General features: G+C 52.8%; 1 protein-coding gene and 1 long non-coding RNA gene across 2 annotated transcripts in view; one reads left to right on the top strand and one right to left on the bottom strand.

Moving 5' to 3' along the window:
* LOC119864160 overlaps window positions 1–11,941 on the bottom strand; it is a 75,058-nt gene extending 63,117 nt beyond the window's left edge. Inside the window, exon 1 of the long non-coding RNA XR_005373068.1 lies at window positions 11,839–11,941. This is a non-coding gene — a long non-coding RNA (uncharacterized LOC119864160). The remainder of the gene's footprint in view (window positions 1–11,838) is intronic.
* Window positions 10,483–13,305, top strand: part of GLI3 (GLI family zinc finger 3) — a 270,490-nt gene continuing 267,667 nt past the window's right edge. The window contains exon 1 of the mRNA XM_038562653.1: window positions 10,483–10,548. The gene's annotated coding sequence lies outside the window, so the exon portion shown is untranslated. The remainder of the gene's footprint in view (window positions 10,549–13,305) is intronic.

Below are 13,305 nucleotides of genomic sequence, written 5' to 3' on the forward strand. Positions count from 1 at the left end.
CAATAAGCCTTTAACTACCAAGGGACTAAAAATGTATCAACTGTAGAAGATAACAGCTGGTTTCAGGGCCTTCATAAAGATATTATTTAGGGAGGAAAGCATAGCATTGAGAATTCCCCTGAGTACAAGAGTCATAGGTCCAGTGTAGTGATATTTTTTTACCATATCTACAGTCTGCTCTCTTAAAATCAGTGTGACTCCTTGATAAGGTACAGGCATTTCTCTTTCCCTGTGAGGAGGCCACATACTAGTGCTCAGAGACAGCCTTGTCCATCAGAAAGTGTGCAGTTGCTAATAAATACATAAATAGAGACCAAAAAACTCACACATGAGTGATTCCCCCTAGACCATGCCTACATATGGAGATAAGTTGGGGGACAGAATCAGAGAGGCTACAAAGCAGTGTTTGTGGCTAGGAGGTGTATGTGCTTGAACCCAGTGATGATGCCAGGGGTAGGCTGATGTCTCAGCCTGACAGCATGACTGGCCATTCCCCTGTTAAGAGTATGGTGTAGCCCCTCTACCTCAGGCCCAGATGGACACATGGGTCCCAAGGGTCAGGTTTCATTAGACCCATGCCCCATGGCTTCGAATGGCAACTGTAGAACTGTACAAGGTGGAAATCGATGAGGGTGGCACAGAGGGCGATGGGAGGGGCCGCGCTCCAGAGGCTGTGGTTTTTGTTGCCTCCAATGGCCCTCTGCCCAACCTCTTTCCACCGACTCTGGAGCTGAGAGTGCTTCTTCCAAATCTCCATTACCTGTATGCCACGCAAGCCCTGCAGTCCCTACTGGAGCAGAACACTATCCAGCTTCATTCCATGTGGTCTTTCTCTCCTTCATGGAGTTCTCTCTCACTCTCTCTCTCATCATCACCTATTTCATTCATTTAACAAAGGTATATGGAGATCCTACCCTGGAACTACTCTAAGCATCTTTAAGTTAAGTGGGAAAAATAAAGTTTGAATATCTATTATTTCATTTCATTCTTTAAATCATCTTATTGAGTAGGTCTTAGGATTCCATTTTACCTAGGAGGAAACCGCAGCTCAGGGCACTTGAGTAGCTTGCCCAAAAACATATGGCCAAGAAGACGCAGAAGTAGAATTTACCAAGGTTCTTTGAGCCCAGGCTTTGTCACCAACACTGAGCTGAATTTTAAGGGTAATGGAGCTTCCATACCGACCTGATAGCAAGTGGATGGACTACTTCCATTACTTCCATAACTAGGATCTTCCAGTTATAAGATAAGAATGGGAAAGCCCAATGCACCATAAATCAGTAGACCCTTATGTGAGGGCTCCTGGCAAACAAGCTGGAGCTGAAGGTTATGATTCTGGGATAGGAATCATTTCCCTTGGGAAACATAGGTATCTGGGCATGGTATAATTGGCAATACAAAAAGAAAAAAAGTCTCTAAAACCCCTAAAACCTTGTCCTTAATAGAAGCTCTATTGTGAAAGGTGCCTTGTCCAAGCTGAATGCCCTCTCTTTGGGTTTAAGAAATATGCAGGAATTTAATTACTGCCTGAGTCCCTTTTATTTGGGCAAGCTTGAATGGATTCTTCACAGCCTGGCTCCTTCTTTGGGAGACTTTAACCTTGATGGCTATCTACCCAGCACCTTTCCAATCAGCACCGTGATTATTTGACATTTTTGAAAAGAGAGGTGTTTCATTCTGCCTTTCTGATGCAGCCTCCTGATAAGAGCAGAATCTGGATAATCTAGGCTAACTAACCACTTTTTGCCTTAATTGACTGGCCCACATAAAGAAAATTTACTCACGTCTCCACTTCATTTTGCATGAGTAGGTGAAATCTGACTGCAGTTGTTCAGGCACTGTTAATTCAAGTTAACAAGCACACAAGGCCGTGATGCACTGGTATTTTAGACTCAACTTTGATTTTACGTCCTGCCTTCATACAAGTGTGCTCCTTGGCAAGCCTCACTCTGAAATAGGCTCCACAGATAGACACCACCTGTAACCTTGTAGGCTTAAGAATGGGCCGAATGAATATTTCGCATGTGGCATTTCACATGGCAAATAAGTGGAGCAAGCTTTCTCCAGACAGTGTCTTGGGAGCTGAAGCCCCATGTAGAATCGATCCTTTCAAATACGATGTGAAGTGTTAAGGAAAGAAAAATAAATGCCATGTGTGGTTCTTAATTTAAGGAGTAAAATTATCAAGTAAGCATATCCTGACACTTCCGTTATAACAACATGCCTTTTAAACAAGGATCTTGAAACCCTTTTTGATATCACTTAAGGCTGTGGGGTGAACACCTCCTCGTAGAGGCCCCCCGGGGCTACCCCCCTCATGGAAGGTACTCATCTTGATATCTTGATATCCAGGTTCTTTATTTTGCTCACCACACTGTGTGTGTGTGTGTGTGTGTGTGTGTGTGTGTGCTCGTGTTTGCCTCCCCCACTAGGTTCTAGGCTCCGTGAGGGCAAGGGATGTAGTTATTGGCTCACCACCATATGCCCGACGGCTTGTGCAGCTGGTCACACGTTTCGCACTCCATGCACGTTTGTTGAATGAATCAATGACTGGATGGAGAATTGATCTAAGGCTTCCCAGGTGTGGGCAGTCTGGACTAGGAAGGAAACCTCTTCTTTTCGCACAGCCTTGTCCGCACACTGTCATCCTGCAGAGCCACACTGGTTGCTGGGTTTGTAGAAAGAAAAACCCAGAGTACCCAGGGGTCAGGAGCTGAATCTTTGCTCTTTCGGAAGGATGAACTGGTAAATGACTTCTAAAACATCATGAGCCAGGAAGAGTAGCAAGTTGTCTGGAATCGGCAGGTTGTTTCTTTGAAGGAATGCTTCTCCGGAGAGCTCTTGGTGAGTAATAGACTCTTGAAATAGTTCTGTGACTTTGTATACTTCAGTAGAGAAACTATTCACAACAAGTTCCACTTTCATAGGTGAAGGAGAACAGAGACTTAAACCCTCACATCTCCAATGTCTTCCTTATCGAGCATGAAAAGGCTATAACCGGTAACCTTGGGCACGGCTGGCATAAAAAGTTGGAGGAAGAGGAAATTTGCTTTTCGTGGCGTCTCCCAGACAGAACAGAAGGCCCACCCCTTTCCATACACCGTTTACTTTCCTTCCTCCAAGAACTCTGTGAGATGGATATCATTATTTCCAATTTACAGATGGGCAAACTGAGTGAATCAGGTTGGCAAAGCTACAGAGATGGTAGTGGTGGAGAACTGATTAAAATCTAGGTCTGTTCTCTCTTGTAATGCTTCTGATTAGTATTAAAACCCCAAAGAAGTGAGACGACAGCCATCAGCATCAAAAGCAGAACCATGTGCTATACAAGACAGACAGACAGATGAGGAGAGAGAGATCGAGAATGCCTGCCTTTCGCCTTGTGTGTATAACTCGGGCTTCCCTCCTCAGCCACGCTGGATCCTAAAAGGGCCGCGGAAGGGCTCTTACAATAACAAAGATATAAAAATAATCACTGGCTCTACTGGATGATGCAGCAGGAGCTCCTGTGTCCTTCATTTCCCTTGCTTCATTCTCTGAGGTCCCACGTTCTCTGCGGTGATGGTTCACATTCTCCCCTGGCCACCAGATGCCCCGCACTACCAGTCCCACGGGTCCCATGCAGCAGCTTTTGGGGTGGGACTCCTTGGTTGCCCCTCGCCACTCATGTTAGCCTCTCGCTGTGATCTCAGAGCCCTTTCTCTGAACCCCACACCTATCGATGTTGGAGAGAGGCCTCTTCCCACGAGCATCACGATTCCCAAGTACATGACCACTGCTTCTCGACTTTTCATAAAATATCTGAACTCCTCACCGTGTTCCCAGAAACGTGGCTTCTCTTCTCCCAGTTTCTTATGTAGCACATACAGGAAGTTTTGTTCACTGGAATTCCTTAGAGGAATTCTTCATACCTTGTTTGGAAAAAATATACTGATGAGTTGTTGGGTGCAGTGTGTAGAAGGCCAGGGAGTGGGGCCTAGAAGACAAGATGAACTTCAACAAGATGCTCTAAGGATCTCTGGGTGGCGCAGCGGTTTAGCGCCTGCCTTTGGCCCAGGGCGCGATCCTAGAGACCTGGGATTGAATCCCACATCGGGCTCCTGGTGCATGGAGCCTGCTTCTCCCTCTGCCTGTGTCTCTGCCTCTCTCTCTCTCTGTCTCTGTGTGGCTATCATAAATAAATAAAAATTAAAAAAAAAAAAAGCAACAAGATGCTCTAAACCACTTTTTAAGGAAGGTGGATCTTGTCGCCGGGAGGGCTCCTGTTTTGCTGTACATGGGAGTCTCTCGAACACCCAGCAGAGAGGGGCAGGAGTGAATTGCTCTGCCTGAGGAAAGGGGAATCTGTGAGGCTGGGCACTGAGCAGAAGAACAGAGTAAATTAAAATAATGCAGTGGGGACCGGCCAGAGACAGATGGAGACAGAAATTCTAGTGGGAAATATTGGAGCTAGTTGCTGTGATGCGTTTGAGATTACATCCTCTCCTTTACAGCCTGTTTAATGAAAAGACACAGGATAAAACCCACAGTTTGTGTGGGTGGATTGTTTAGGGCAAAACCATGCCACCTCAAAAGTTTCCAGGCGGGAGACAGATCATGTCAATGAGTCCAGCCCCAAGTATGGGAGTGGTGGAGACCACAGCAAAAGGAAGAGGATAGGACCAAATTTACTCCCGCACCTCAAATAACATGCATCAGCAGACAACATCTGTCCCACAGGCCAGTGCTTGACCTTTCAGGAGGCTCAAAGAAGGCCTGGACCTTGCTGCCGGGTGGACGCAAGATGATCCCAAAGGTGGTGAGCAGACCCGGGCAGAGGGACACTGGAGAGGTCAACCAGCGTGTCCCATGAACGAGCTCCTCGGAAGAGAAGGTGAGCTCTCCAGAAACAGATGCGGCTCACTAGACTGCTTTGTTTGAGACACGGGAAGAAACTTATTTTATTCGGTGGAGAAAATCCACCGAAGCGACCCAGATCATCAGTAAAATCTACCAGACTGGCCCCATGCCCGCTGTGGGTGGATTTCCTGTGGATTGGGAACTTGTCCTGTGGGGCTCTGAACTTTGCAGAAATCCAGAGGGAGGGGTTGAGGTCTTCCCAACCCGTGGGACTGGCTGAGGTCCAAGCCAATTACAGCTACATCTCCAAGGTGAAGAGGGACACAGCTGACATCTGGGTTACATTTATAATCCCAGTGTTCCAGGAAGATGGAAGAATAAATTACAGGGGTGCTGAGTGAGAGACCCTGGGAAGGGCACCTGTGTGATGCATACGCCCCGGCTGGCAACCAGCCAGTCAGCGTGGGGAAGCTCACGTGGGGTCACGTGGATCCCTCTCGGGGAGTGTTTCTTCCCAGGGGCACTCCCGAGACTTCTGCGTGGCTGAGGATTGGCCGGCCCCCCCGGGGGCTTTCCCTGCATGCACCCTGGCTGGTGGGTGCAGCGCCCGCAGAACCACCATGCCAGGAAATGAGAGAGGGCAGGAGGAAGCTGACCTGGGCCAAGTGTTGCCCTCAGGAAGTCAAATCAGCTCGGTCTAGGAATCATTTGTCATGGCCCTGGGAGTGAGTCCAGAAGAGAGCACTTTAGGAAATTAGGAGGTCAGAGGAGGGAGGGTGGGCTGCAGAGAATGTAATGGGGGGGTGACACTGGGGTCTGGAACCTTGGTTCTCGCTGTCTCCTTGTGTGCCTCCCACCAAGTTCCCCTCTCCTTGTAATGACCTTGATGAGACAGCCCTGGGAGCCCAGGCTTTCTGGCCAGGGAGAGAGGGGGCCGCCTTCTCTAGCTGCCCTTGCTTAGGGAGCAGGTCAGTTAGGGAAACGAGAACAGACTTAGGAAACCTTATTTTTGTTCTGGAATTTGGTTCTCGAATGTAGGCAAGACAGTATTTGAACTCCCACCATTTTTCAAGGCATTGAGAATCTCTAGGGAAGAGTGTCTTACCTAATACCTACACACTTCGGAGATGACCAGTTAGAGACACTCGGAGTCCTAGTTACAGTGTTAAGCCGTGTTCTTCCCCTGTAATTCAGAGAGGTTTGCAAGGCTAGAGGTCGGGTAGGCGAGTAGGCGAGTTATGTTACGTGCAAGCAGTCGATGTGCATGCCACACCCTGGAGCCTCCTGGGCAGTAAGTCCCCATAAATGAAGACAGTGTGCAGCCGAGAGGCTTGTAGAGTCTCACTGGTGGGTGGGTAGGTGGGTATTCACCTGGGTGTGCGTGAGTGTTTCTATCTGCATCAGGAGAGCCTTCGGGATCTTCAGTTTAGGGACATGAAAGAGGTGTTAGTCCCCGAGAGAAAAAAAGGTTCTAAGCACTTCTGAGCTATTTTCAAAAAGAAAATTGGTGAGAGAGTCATACATCAGGAACAGCATATTCAGAGCCTTGTGATCAAGTATAATTCCAAAGACTGAAAGAATCTGTCTCGCCCCACAGATGTGGGATGAACGGGAATTCAGGGTACTGAGGATGCCCGAGAACATGGAGCATGGGAGGCACCACCGCCCAGCAGGCAGCCCGATGGTGGGCAAGTGACGTGAAGGTGCATTTACAGGAGGAGACCAGCACAAGAGAGGAAAAAAGGGGCAGTCACCACGGTGGGGTTTATGCAGCCTAAGCGTTCATCATCATCACCTGGCAGGCAACCATTGCTCTTGCCTGACTGAGAGGAATAGTGTGTCTCCTTGGGCCAGGTGCTTATTATTCTCTGGGAGTTCAAACAGTAAGACTGACTATGTAAAATGCAGCTGCCTCCAGCCACCTCCTTGGTTGCCCAAAGACAGTGTGTAGGAGGGGTGAGTAAGGCCTAGCTGAAAAACACAAATAGAATTCAGCAGACATGGTTGGAGCCCCTGGATCCCACGTTGCCTGAAGCCTACATACACACATACGGACTTTTCAGGAAATACCTGCCCTCTCCTCTCCTTTAGATTAACCTCAGCCCGTGTGAGTGGGAATCCTGTCACCACTTAACAGCAAGGAGTTGTCCATGAAATATCCCCTTGGGATTTCTCAACCATTCAAAGGGGGCCACTGCAAGGAGATGGAAAAGCTGCAGGGGTAAGAACGGGCGAGAATGGAAGTTGTGCAGCGCCCACATGACAGGGCAAAGGAATGCAGAGGAGCACGGAGAGCTGGTTCTTGGGCTCACCCTTTGCCCTCTCCACTGCGGATCCTTCATCTCTTCCAATGTCGCAGTGGGTTGTGTCGAGTCCCTCCAGAAAAAGATACGGTGCAGTTCTAACTCTCAGAATGGCCAAGTGTGATCTGGTATGGAAAGGGGATTGTTGCAGAGGTACTAGGGCAGGATGAGGTCATACATAATCCTGTACGACTGACGTCCTCGGGAAGAGGGGAGACAGACCCAGGGAACATGCCATATGACGAGGGAGGCAGGAGTTGAGTGAAGCCGCTGCAAGCCAAGGAACGCCGGGCATCGACAGACACCACCAGAAGCCAGGAAAAGGCAAGGAGGGACGCACAAGAGCGTTCAGAGGGAGCAAAGGCCCTGCCGAGACTTTGATTTTGGACCTCTAGCCTCCAGAACCGAAGACGATCGATCTTCCTTGTTGTAAGCCACCCACGTTGTGGTAGTTTGTTACGGCAGCCCTAGGAAACTAATACAGAGATCTTCAAGTCTCCTCTTTCATCCCATTTTTGCAAAGAAGAAGGAGAAAAAAAAATCTGTCTTATATGCTTAATCATTTTGAGGACTCACTATATTAAAATTTCCTAGGATATTTGCATTTGAAAAGAGAACTGATGAGACATAGCAATAAATGAATGTATAACGGTGGAATTTTAGACATGGAGGAAGGACAACCTCAGAGCCCAGGACATCTGTAAGTGCCTGTTTATCATTACAAGAGAGGTTCCAATGTTTCCAGCATGACTTGGGGATTTTCAAGATGTCTTAGGTGCCACTGCAGAAAAGGGGTGGGTGACAAGAGAAAGGGCTGGGCTCTGAGACCCCATCATCCCAAATACGATGGGAGCTACCCCCCACTTTTTTTTTTATACCTTAGGATTCCATAGAAGATGTCATTTGGAAAAAGTTCTGGTGTTAAAATAGAAAGTCACAGCATTATGGCATTATTTAACTCACAGGAAGGCAAACCTCGTTTTTTTTTTCTGTTTTCTTTGCCCCACCATTTTGCAAAATGCCACCGCGACAGCAGAGTAGTGTCTCCACCAAGAATCTCAGGTGAAGAAGCAGGGACCCGCAGGAGACGCCAGCATCTTCTTTCCCTTTTGCTTTTCACTGTTCTGATGGGCCTAAGAGTAAAGATGAGCTGCCTTTTCTTTGTTCTTGTCTTTGAAAAAACTGAGAATCGAGATCTTCATGATCCAAAATGTGCTAGAAGACTGTGTTAAGTAAAAGTCAAAATCTCTAGTTTATTCAAGTTGTTGATTTATTGGCTGTCTCTCTTCTTTTTATTTATTTTTTGCCAGTGGGTGAACAGAAGAGGCTATCGGGTTTTATTATTTGCATTCATGTCATTGAGGCATAGGCAGTACTTGAATACCAAAAAAAAAAAAAAAAAAAAAAAATTGTGACTGATGCTGGAGGAGTATATATGGGAAAGAGTAGCTTGCAGTCCTCTGCAATTGCAAAAGGATGATAATACTTCTTACACATTTGTGTCCCTTTATACTTTCACATGCATTATCTCATTGCAAACCCACACACATCCTGGGAGGTATGTGGCCCGGTTTTCCTATCATCAACCCACAGATGGACTCGGAGCCCACAGAGGCTCAGAGAATGGTCCCCGGCCTGGGGGCCTGGGCCTGAGGCCAGTTAGTGAGGGGAAGCCAGGACCACCAGCCAGGTATCCTGAGAGCCCTGCTCCGTGTGGGAGGAGTAGGTGGCGGCTTATTGATTTATTTACTTAGGAGTGCTAAGGTGGAGAGAGAGAGAAATCTTAAATGGCTAAAAAGGACCTTCAGACCCACTGTACCTCCAGCTCCCACCAGAAAAGCTGAAGTCAGGGTCTGCTTCCCTCTTGTCTTTGAGATAAGCAACAAGTCTCAGGAAACAAATAGTGAATACCACCATCACTTTCCTTAAAAAAAAAGAAAAAAAAAAAAAAACCCTCCAGTGAAGCATTTGAATCTCAAAATGCTCTTCACATCATAATAGCTAATCATTCATCCACCCACGTTCTTCCTTCAGTCAAGAAGCTCAGCGAGTCAATACAAGTGCACCCTCAGCTCCCTGCATGGCTGGCGGCTGGTGGGTGGGTTAGGCTCTCCCTTACCCCAGAAGAATGGATTCGGGAATGTCACAGGGTTTTGCTTTCCTTTTTTTCATCTGTCTCTACCACCGCCACCAACCCCCCCCCCCCCAATCCCCTTTCTTCCGCCACAGGTCCAGGTTGGGTGCGTTCAAAGGGAACGGAGGATCACCGCGGGCTGCCCGGTTGGGGAAGGAGAGAAGCTAATTTTCAGCAGCTCGGGCCGCCGCGAGTAAATCTGGGACAGAGACACTCCGAGGCTCAGGGGAAGGCACCACGTTGCAGCCCCGGCTGCAAAGCCACGGGGTCTTTGTTTTTGTGTCCTTTACGGAGTGGCCCTCGGGGGCCGCGGGCTGGGCCGTGGGTGAGCGGGAGTGGCCGCTTCCCCGGCCGGGCCCCGAGGCGGAGGAGCCCCGCTGCAGAGGCAAACCCTGAACTTCCGAAGCATCCCCCCGGCGAGCAGGCGCGCTGCAGGGGCGGCCTGGGGAAACGCGGGGGGAGCAGGGGAGGCGCCCGAGGGGTGCGATCGGGAGGCCTCGGGCGGGGAAAGGGGAGCCCACACTGGGCGCGCGAGCCGGGGGCGCGGGCGGGGCGCGGGGAGCGCGGGGAGCGCGGCGGTGACATCACGCCCGGGCCCCCTTCCCCTCGCCGGGTGGGTGGGGCCTCGGCGCGCCGAGCGGGCGCGGGGTCAAGGAGGGGGAAGAGGAGGAGCGGGCAGGACTAGGGCTGAGGGAGGACCCGGGAGGGGCGGGGGAGGCGGGGAGGCGCGGAGGCGCGCGCGTGGCCCGGGGCGCCCGGGCTCCCCAGCCCCCCGACCCCGGCCTGCGGCGCGCCGCCCCCTCGCCGCCTCCTCGCCGCCCGCGGCGCGCCTGGGACCGGCTCCCGGGCGCGGGGCCCCGGCGGGCGGGGAAGCGCGGGCCCCGGCGGCCTGGAAGGAGCGAGGACGCAAAAGTAAGGCGAGCAGCGCTGCAAGTTTTCCCAACTTCGCCCCCCGCGGCGGCGGGCGTCCTGCTGCTCCGCGCGTCCCCACCGCGCCGGCGAGTGGCCGCGGGAGGAGGGACGGGGCGGGGGCGGGGGAGCGGGAGGGAGGAGGAGGGGAGGAGGAGGGGAAGGAGGAGGAGGAGGAGGGGGCAGGGAGGAGGGGGGAGGAGGGCGCGCGGGGGAGAGTCCGGCAACTTCTGTTAAAACTTGGGGGAGGAGGAGCGCGGGGAGGAGGAGGAGGAGGAGGAGGAGGAGGAGGAAGCGGAGGAGCAGAGGGAAGGAGGGAGCGCCAGCGAGGGGAGCGGAGCCGAGGGACAACTTTTCCAGCCCGTGAGTAGCGCCCGGCGCGGGGTCGGGCGGGGGGCGCCTCCGCCGGCGCGGGCGGCGCGGCCGGGATGGGACCCGGTTCCCGAGAGGGGATTGGACGCGGGGAGGGGACCGCGCGGGGGCCGGCTGGCGCGCTCCCCGCCCCCCCCCCCCCCGCGGGTGAGCCGAATCACAACTGTCACTCAGGGCCTGTGAGTCAGAAGGGATCGGATTACACGGTCCCTGAAACCGATGCCGGAGCTGCACGAGCGGGCGGGAGCGGGCAGGGGCAGCGCCACCGGCCCCGGCGCGCTCGCACACTCGCCCTCGCGCAGCCCCGCCGGCCCGGCCCGCCCGCCCCGCGCGCCCCGCGGCCGCCCGCGCCCCACCATGCCCGCCGAGGGCGCACCCCGCGCCCGGGCCCGCCGCTCGCCGTAGCCCGAGCCGCCCGCGGCCGCGCGGAGCCCGGAGCCGCCCGCCCCGCGCCCGGGACGCGGGTCTATGGGAAGTTCGGGGACTTGACAGCCGCCGCCGCCGCAGGTACGTCCCGCCCGAAGTTCTTTGTCTCGCGGGCCGGGCACCCTGCAGCCCGCTCCTGCGGCCGCGCCCGCCCCCGCCTCCGGGTGCAGAGGGGGTCCCCGAGCGCGGGGGCCGGGAGGAGCTGCGCACGGCTGTCAGAGGCGCCCACTTCGGGAGAGCCCCCGGGCGGCGTCGCAGCGAGCCCTCCCTCCTCCTCCCCCTCCTCCTCCTCCTCCTCCTCCTCCTCCTCCTCGGGGCGCCCCTGTGCCCAGCGCCCGAGGCGGCCCGCGGCGGCGCGCCCCAGACGGACCCGAGGACCTCCCGTCCCGCAGGGGGACGAAGTTGGCGGCGGCGGCGGCGGCGGCCCCCCGCGCCCCCGCGCCCCCGCGCCCCCCGCGCCCCGCGCCGCCCCCCTCGGGCCGGGGAGCCGGGTCCGCACGCAGCCCGCGCGGCCTCGGGAGGGCGGGGGTGCGGGGCGCGGATGCCGAGGGGCAAAGTGAAAGTTGGGCCGTCGGGGCAGGGGTTGGGAGGCTTTGATTTCTTTCCCTTTCCAGGCACAGCGCAAAAAAGAAAAGAGAAAGAAAAGCCAATAGAAAACAAAAGCACTAAAAGGCGTTAGGAGCTGCAGGGAGGGCGCGCGGGGGCGCGGGGCACCGTGGCCCGGTCCCGGCGGTTCGCCAGGCCGCGCGTCTGCAGAGCAGAGTGGGCAGGGACCGCTCCGCAGGGGACACTTACTTTCTGGAGTTGCAGAGGGGAAAACGGGCGGGAGGAAGTCGAGAGGGAATAAATATTTACCCCAAACTTGGAGAGTTTGTGAAGCGACTTTTAAGCAGATTGCCAGATGCCGAAGCGCCAGTGCACAGCCGGGCCTCGTATCCTTCCCTGAACTTTGTGCTCGGGTCGTGGGTCCTGCAGCTCCTGCAGGAGGTGCCCCCCCGCCCCCCGAGGAGGGGCCCGGGCGTGGGGGTGGGGGTGGGGGTGGGGGTGGGGGTGGGGGGCTGGCCCCGGGCGGCCCCCGCTGACCCCGCGTACTGAGAGGATGCAGGAGGCAGCGTCCTCACTATTCCTGCTGCCCCGACTTCTCCTACCCCGCGTAGATGCTGCTGGCCTTGGGTACAGTGCTTGTGGCCCTCTGCCAGTTTATATGTACATATATTTATGTAAAACATTTTCTCCCAGCTCTCTGCCAGCTGTTCCACATTTTCCAGCTGCCATTTCGGTTTGAAATGATGGACTGTCCGCATCTCCAAGTAAAAGAGCCCTTTAGTCAGAGGTCTGCAGGGCCGGCCGCTGTGCGAAGACCTGGGCAGTGCCACTAGCTGCACTGGTATTATTAGTTCTCCAAAAACCACCTTCTGCCCTCCTTTTCCTCTCCTTGTCCCCAGCTGGTCTCTCTAGAGCACTCCTCTGGAAATTCACAATAACGAGCCCCCCCGCCCCCCCCACCACACACACACCAAAATGTGATTTTGTACAAAATTTGGATGAGGCCGTTTTTGAGATCCCTGAGATGTGTGCCTGGTGGAAATAAATTAACTTTTGAAAAGAGTTCCAGCTTGAGTGCGTTGGGCATGGCTGGTGGGGGGCCTCCGCCGCGGCCAACTGAAATGATCTCATTTCAGGCAGGAACTATTCATCGTTTCCATGTTACACTTTTTACGTTGTTTGATGTCTTAGCACATTATAGGCTGAAATCTTCAAGAATTGGCCTAAAGTATTAATTTTGAGTATTTATGTAATTGTTCTGTAATTTGAATAGGTGCCTTATTGATGGATTCCTGTAATTATTTCATTTAGGTTTTAAATTAAAAATTAATAATAGCCTGACAGTTTCTTAATTACATGTGTCAAGATTATTTTGAAGGCAGAAAATGCTATGTTTTAAAGTAGTGAAACAACCTCAAAATCTCTTCATTTTTCCTAAAGCAGAACACCGGTTCAGTCGAGGGGCTGTATTAAAGCCATGGTGATTGGTCTTAACAATGTAAACTGTGTGAAGTATCTAAAGAATTTGTTTATGTTAGGAAATATTGGTCTTAATAACGTGGTACACGAACACTTTGGCCAGTTAGACTATAGTCAGACCTAAAACAAACATGAAATAACATTTAAATTAGTTGTAATAGCATACTCACGGGGAGAAGAGGGTTTATTTTATACTAAAAGCTATTTAATTAGAAACTCCCTGCCTAAGGGGAGATCCTTTCAGGGTATATAATTCTTAAAGTCAGCCTCGGGAAGCTTTGGTTTAAGATGCCTGAA

Source organism: Canis lupus, chromosome 18 (assembly GCF_011100685.1).
Source record: "Canis lupus familiaris isolate Mischka breed German Shepherd chromosome 18, alternate assembly UU_Cfam_GSD_1.0, whole genome shotgun sequence".
Classification (NCBI taxonomy): domain Eukaryota; kingdom Metazoa; phylum Chordata; class Mammalia; order Carnivora; family Canidae; genus Canis; species Canis lupus.